Genomic DNA, 6,804 nt, shown 5'->3' on the forward strand with positions numbered 1-6,804 from the left:
CTTTGTGTGTATTTTACCTCAATAAACTTATTTCAATTTCAATTTCCCATGTTGACGTCGCCGGCACTGTCGTCAATCAGCAGGCGTCATCAGCAGGTGCTGGAAGGCTCGGATCTGGAGATGGTATTGGCAGATGAAAGAAATCAATAGTAGCTATAGATATTATTATTTTTGGATGACAGATTACTAATTATAGAACTGAATAAAGGACTACTATAACAGATCACACACTGCCGTTTCTCCTCTGCTACCGCCTTAATTACTGAGGCGTCTTTAAATGAGGAAATTATCTTAATACATGAAAAGAATCTAAGTTGCCTGTACACCCCACGAAGCATCTCACTATGACACTTGGCCACATTCCAGTAAGACGCTGCTAGCGGGAGATGTTGGGTCCTAGCGGGTAGCTCTCCATGTTTAGAAGGATAGCAATTTTGTAACCGGTGTCTCTCAAACGCTGCTGCTCACTGTGACAATCCAGTTTACAGTGAGACAACGTGCGGAGTTCCGCTTCCTTGCGGGAGATGCTGAGCCCTAGCAGTAGGTTCTGTCGTGAGGTATGACTAGTTATGCAACCCGCGTTCTTGAAACGTCATTTCTCACCATGACAAAGAATCTTGCTTTCAATGAGCAAACGTGCGGGATTGACCAGTTTCCAGCAGCTCTTCTGCTAGTGTTGTGCACTCTAGTGTTGTGGAGTCTGTATCTGGAGTGAAGATATCCTCACGTCTGAAACAGAAATCACACTCTTAAAGGTCTGGAAGCTTTAGTATAAAAAGTTACGATTCGTTTAGATTTAATTAACACACACACACACACACTCTGGGGGAGCCGGTGGCTGAGAGGACAGCACGCTTGATACGTAGTCATGTGGACCGGGGTTCGATTCCCGGGGCCGGCAGAAACAAATAGGCAAAGTTTTTTCACCCTGATGCACCTGTTACCTAGCAGTAAATAGGTACCTGGGAGTTAGTCAGCTGTCACGTGCTTCTTCCTGGTGTGTGTGTGGGGGGAAAAAAAAGTAGTAATAGTAGTAGAAACAGTTGATTGACAGTTGAGAGGCGGGCCGAAAGAGCAGAGCTCAATCCCCGCAAGCACAACTAGGTGAATACACACACACATTTAACCATAAAGACCTGTCGGTATAAGGTATCTTTGCAATTGCTTTATCTATTACCGGTACCGTGTTCATGAGGATATATTCATAATGCATCCAAAGTTTGCAAGGTCAAGTACTAACCACATACCCCTGTATACCCTTGCGAGGTAGGGATTTTGAGTCTCTATATAGTCTAGGCTCTAGGCCGAGTAGGGAAACTATATTTGTGTTAGATACACGCATAAGGTACTTATTATTAAGATATAGGCATAGGGTGCTGTATTATTTAGATACAGATAGGGTTCTATATTATAATACAAGCATGGGAGGGTTTTACATTACTAAGATACAGGCAAGTGGTGCTGTATTATTATGATAGAGGCATATGGTACTGTATTATTAAGATACAGGCATGGGGTGGTGTATTATATAGATACAGACCCATGGGGAGCTGAGGTGTCAGGTCAGCTCACTCTAGTCAAGGTGTTATAGGTATGGCTTAGGCTAAGTTCTGCTGGTTATGTCACGATATCTTAGGCTATTATGGTTATTTTTTAAAAATTGAGCAACTTGTCTTGAAAGCATCCACTTCACTATTTAGATAACAGGCCCATGGAACTTTGTGCTACTTGTATTCAGGCTAATAGGATGTGTTACATCTTAGTATTTTTCACACCATAGTGTGTCACACTTCTTTAAACATGTGTCTGTTTTAGCTGATCTCATCTATGAACCTTCACTGGCGTTCCAACACACACACTGGCACTGGCTACGGACTCGAACAACTCTCTTGAATCGTTAATAACCTGCACTTTGATAATGAAAACTGTAAAGTCTACACGACTAACCTTGCGTAATATGTTTCCACAGGTATTAATAATATGTCCTGAAGAATACACGAATACATAATGCGTACTTAACGACGCTCGACACTGAACTCCCCTTTATTGTCTTACACTGAGTTGTGACTAAGCGATGAGTCTCTAATAACCTTAGGATCCTATACACAAAATCTAGTATAATGGCCTCATTGTAGACAATGAGGTTAACATTGATAACTTTACGATAACTGTACGGGATATTGGATTACACTGGAGATCAATATCTTACCTTTGGGATAAATTATGTATCTTACGCAGTAAATGTTTGCTTATATTAATATTATTTAGCATAACCAAGACTTAATTAATTAAATAACTAATGTTATTTTCCTTCACCATTAAATCCGGGTTAGAAACAGCAGTAGAAATTCACATTCACATTCTAACAAAATTTGTTAAAAAAAAATACATACGAGGCTTTCAACTGGCAAAGAATAGGTCCTGAAAATGGAAAGCGTTTAATAACATTTCATTATAACAAATATTATCGGACGAAAAATCTATCTTAAGTTTTCTGAGTTTTTGGGAAGAAATTAAAATGATAAACGAACGTATTGTATTTAGAATCTAATTTCGTATCATCAACCGATTTCAAGATTGATATTTTCGATGAGTGACCATTCTGCGAGATGGGGGATTTCTTAGCATTTCATAGCTATCCAAATCGTTCATCAGAGAGTGAAGAAATGACGTTTTGGTCCGTCCTGGACAATTATCAAGTAAGATATTCCCATTATACGACATGATAATATTTCAGGACGGCCGAAACCTCATAATTTCTTCCTTGTCGCATGTGTGGTTTGGATAATATATCTTCAGTCACGTTATTGTGACTCCACCAGCATTTCATAGCTAGCTCTCGGCACAGTATGTAATCATATAGTTAAAGGTAGCTGCAAAAATGTCAATGAACTTAATTACGAACTGAATTATGATAATAAAAAGTTTAAAAACGTAAATTTTGGGAGAACGTGCTACAAGAGGTCCACAAATCTAAATTCAAGTTAATCAATTCTTCGTAATTCTGGAAAAAACAGTAAGTAATTTGATCGTAAGAGGTATTATCAAAGTATATATCGAACTGCTGTAAATCTGCCTCTGAGAACTATACAAACACCCTTGACTATGTAACAAGGGGTGACACACTGTAATCTTTTTCACGGAAAAAGACACCCGTCATATAAAGCCCCTTTTTATTCCACTGGTGAAATTGAATGTGAGATAAGATAAGCTGCAGTGAACTAACGTGAGTTCTCTGTATTGCCACTCATGTGAGTCCTTTTTAATATTGTTGACAACAGTGCCCCACAGTTGTTGTTGTTGTTATAGATTCAGCTACTCGGAACAAGTTCCAAGTAGCACGGGCTCTGGTGAGCCCGTAACATACCTGGCACAGGAGCGGGGCAAGTAGCACGGACTATGGTGAGCCTGTAGTGGACTTACCTGGCACAGGAGCGATCCTGCCCCGCAGGATCTGCTTTATGTTTATAGAGCTACACCCAATCAGGTCCATGTACCACCCTCCACACACAGCAGCGTTGGTGAATTAAATATCCTCCTACAAAGGGAGGCCAACACTACCCTTGCTTCCCCCCACCTTTCCCGTCGTCCCCACACTTTCATTACCACTCTGAAGCCTCCAATAAAAAGTACATGTTGCGAAGGGGTAATACCCATGGTGTTTCATAATTAGACATACTAAGAACCTAATAATAAACTCTCGTGTTATATCAAGGGACATTTGGCTAGTAAATCTGAACCAGCTTCATAAGGGTTGTGTGTTAAATTTCAAATTCCCACTATGATGTAAGGAAATAACCAGAAATAAGACGAATAGCGTATTATTTTGCATCCGACTTGACATTTCCGAATTCTTGGATTCGCTCGTTATTTTCATCCTGTCTGCGGATGTCAAGCACGCTTGTATTCTGTGAAATTGTTTATGTTGTTGAAGTAAATTTGTTTAGGTCATCTTTGTGCTGTAGCCTGACTCAATCTGGGAGTTACAGTACTTGCGTTTTTATATGACAAAAGAAAAAAATTAACAGAAAACTCTTTGTAAATCAAACTCAGTTTTTAAAATCTAAATTTAAAATTGCTGTCTTAATCATACCAATTTAACAGACAAATAAAACAAGTAAACACCAATCTTCCAAATATCTGACTGGGATAGGGGTAGCTAGAGCTCAGTAGCTGCTCCTAACCCATTATAACACAAATAATATGGATAAAGGTTAGAAAAATGCGATGTACGAAATCCCTGAGCACGACTTACCCGTATCCTGTAAATATTGGTATTCTGTCTTTATTATTACATGAATTTATGATTATGAAACGCTTCTAGTCTACTGTACTGGGCATTCGAGTATTCTGATAAAGCTTATGTTTTTTTTTACACCGTCGTGACTAATATGTGTAAAGGGGATTATAAAGTAGGTCATCTCTATGTTTCCGTTTTCAAGAGTCGAATTGCCAACTCCTCTCTTATCACCACGACATCCGATCACTGACTAACAAAGCGAGACTTATCTCAAAGACACTCAATGACTAATATTATATAAAACAAGTCATTGCTGACTGCCCCCCTTTCTCTCTCTCTCTCTTGTTTTGTTTCGTTTTTAACTAAGACTAGGGTTTATAAGGGCTGTCAAACGACGTACCTAGTGAAACTGCAAGCAAAAGCTGTTATCCTACCTCAGCTCATCTGAAGCCTACTCCTAGAAACTCATTTATTGCATGAGAATGTACTTTGAAACTATCATATAGGGGACTATCATATAAGGAACCTGGTGAAACTGCAAGCAAAAGCTGTAATCCTGCCTCAGCTCAGTTGAAACCTACTCCTAGAGGCCCATTTGCTCTCTCTCTCTCTCTTTCTCTCTCACTTTCTCTGTCTGTCTGTCTCTCTCTCTCTCTCTGTCTCTCTCTCTCTCTGTCTCTCTCTCTCTCTCTCTCTCTCTCTCTCTCTCTCTCTCTCTCTCTCTCTCTCTCTCTCTCTCTCTCTCTCTCTCTCTCTCTCTCTCTCTCTCTCTCTCTCTCTCTCTCTCTCTCTCTCTCTCTCTCTCTCTCTCTCTCTCTCTCTCTCTCTCTCTCTTTGTTGATGACATTGATTCATCGTCGATAAAGGCCGTAAAATCTTTCTTAACAGTCTATAGAAAATCAAACCCACATTTCATGAGTCGCTTGGATTTGGACTAGGAGCTGATACTTCTTAAAGAGGGGGTATAGGGGGGTCGACTCCAACAACACTATAACACTCCCAATACAATCACAAATCACCATGTAAAGTTCCGTGAGGCGTCTGGCCTCCAACTTCGGACAGACATTATATTTTATAGATACAGATTTAGGCTTGATTGAGTTTGATTAAATTTAAGTTTATTTTTTTTGGAAATGGGCAAGCTTGTGAGTGACTAGGATAAATTACTTTTAACTTGAAAGACTTAGATTATCTTTTTTTCGAGCACGAAAATCAATGACAACTACCAGCGAGTGAATTGAGTATAAAATACAAATGTTACGAACAAGAAGGGAGAGAGGGAGGTTAGGTAATTGCCTGGAGAAAGCGCTGAGCCAGTATGACTAGCGAAGAAGCTGGTCTGTGATTGGCTGATGAGGAAGGTGTAACTTATAATTTGAGGTCCAGGGATATGCCTGGCATCTGATATATGTTTACCTTTTAGTGTGGTTAGGTCATGAACATGTCTGCATTTTTACTACTTACGAATTAATGTGAATCAAGTATATATGGTGTTTATGAATGATTCCTTGAATTCGTATTATTAATTCAGACTGATAACGAAGCTTAAAGTATAATTTGAAAGGGATTCTACCCTTTCCTAGAATTCGTCTGTCATGTGGAAATGAGTACAGTAATATTACCTTAACCGGAACCTGTAATACTCCCTCTTAACAATTGATATACTGCAGATATAAATATATAAGTGAAATGTGTGTGTGTATCCGGCATACATTCAGTTATTGCTGGACAGATATGGCATCAATTTGGCACGGTGGTAGACAGTTTCCTAAATGAAGATGTAGGCTGAATAAGTATCGTTTGCAAGCATTAGGGCTGTTGGAGGCCCCCGTAAAATACACAAAGTTCCTGGTTTGGAAGGACCTTGGAGGTCTCGAGGGAATGGAGGCTCTCAAAATCCGAGGAAATCTGGATGTGGATGGAACCTGAAATGATCATCAACAGTAGTGAACAACTTCAGTGTGCACGATCTTCACTAGAGTAAGGATCCTTTCCAGCGAGAAGCCTCACTGCACACGATCTTCACTTGGGTATAGCCTTTGTGAAGTTAGTGTGTATTGAGATGTAACCCATAACTCGGGCACCTTTGTGATTCATGAGTTTTATAGTAGAAGGGTTGGTCCCTGTGCCTCATCCTGGCCATTAAGTCTTCCCCAGTAGTATAGCTATACAGTATTAAGGGAAAAAACCACTAGACTACAACTCAAACTTACCAAACGTTGACAGTTCTTCACCTCGACGCTCCGCATGGAATCAGCGTTGTATATACTTAGAATCAGCTGGTGTTCACTGGCTATATCTAAACGATGCCATATTAAAGCGACAGACCTGCACACGACAAGAATTCTCAAATGATTTGTGAGTTGCGTTCTCGCTTCCTGTCATTGGGAACGTTCGTTCCCATCATGGTGCAGCGTTACGAGGATGGTATATATATTATATATATATATATATATATATATATATATATATATATATATATATATATATATATATATATATATATACATATATATATATATATATATATATATATATATATATATATATATATATATATATAT

The sequence above is a fragment of the Procambarus clarkii genome, chromosome 13 (assembly GCF_040958095.1).
Source record: "Procambarus clarkii isolate CNS0578487 chromosome 13, FALCON_Pclarkii_2.0, whole genome shotgun sequence".
NCBI lineage: Eukaryota > Metazoa > Arthropoda > Malacostraca > Decapoda > Cambaridae > Procambarus > Procambarus clarkii.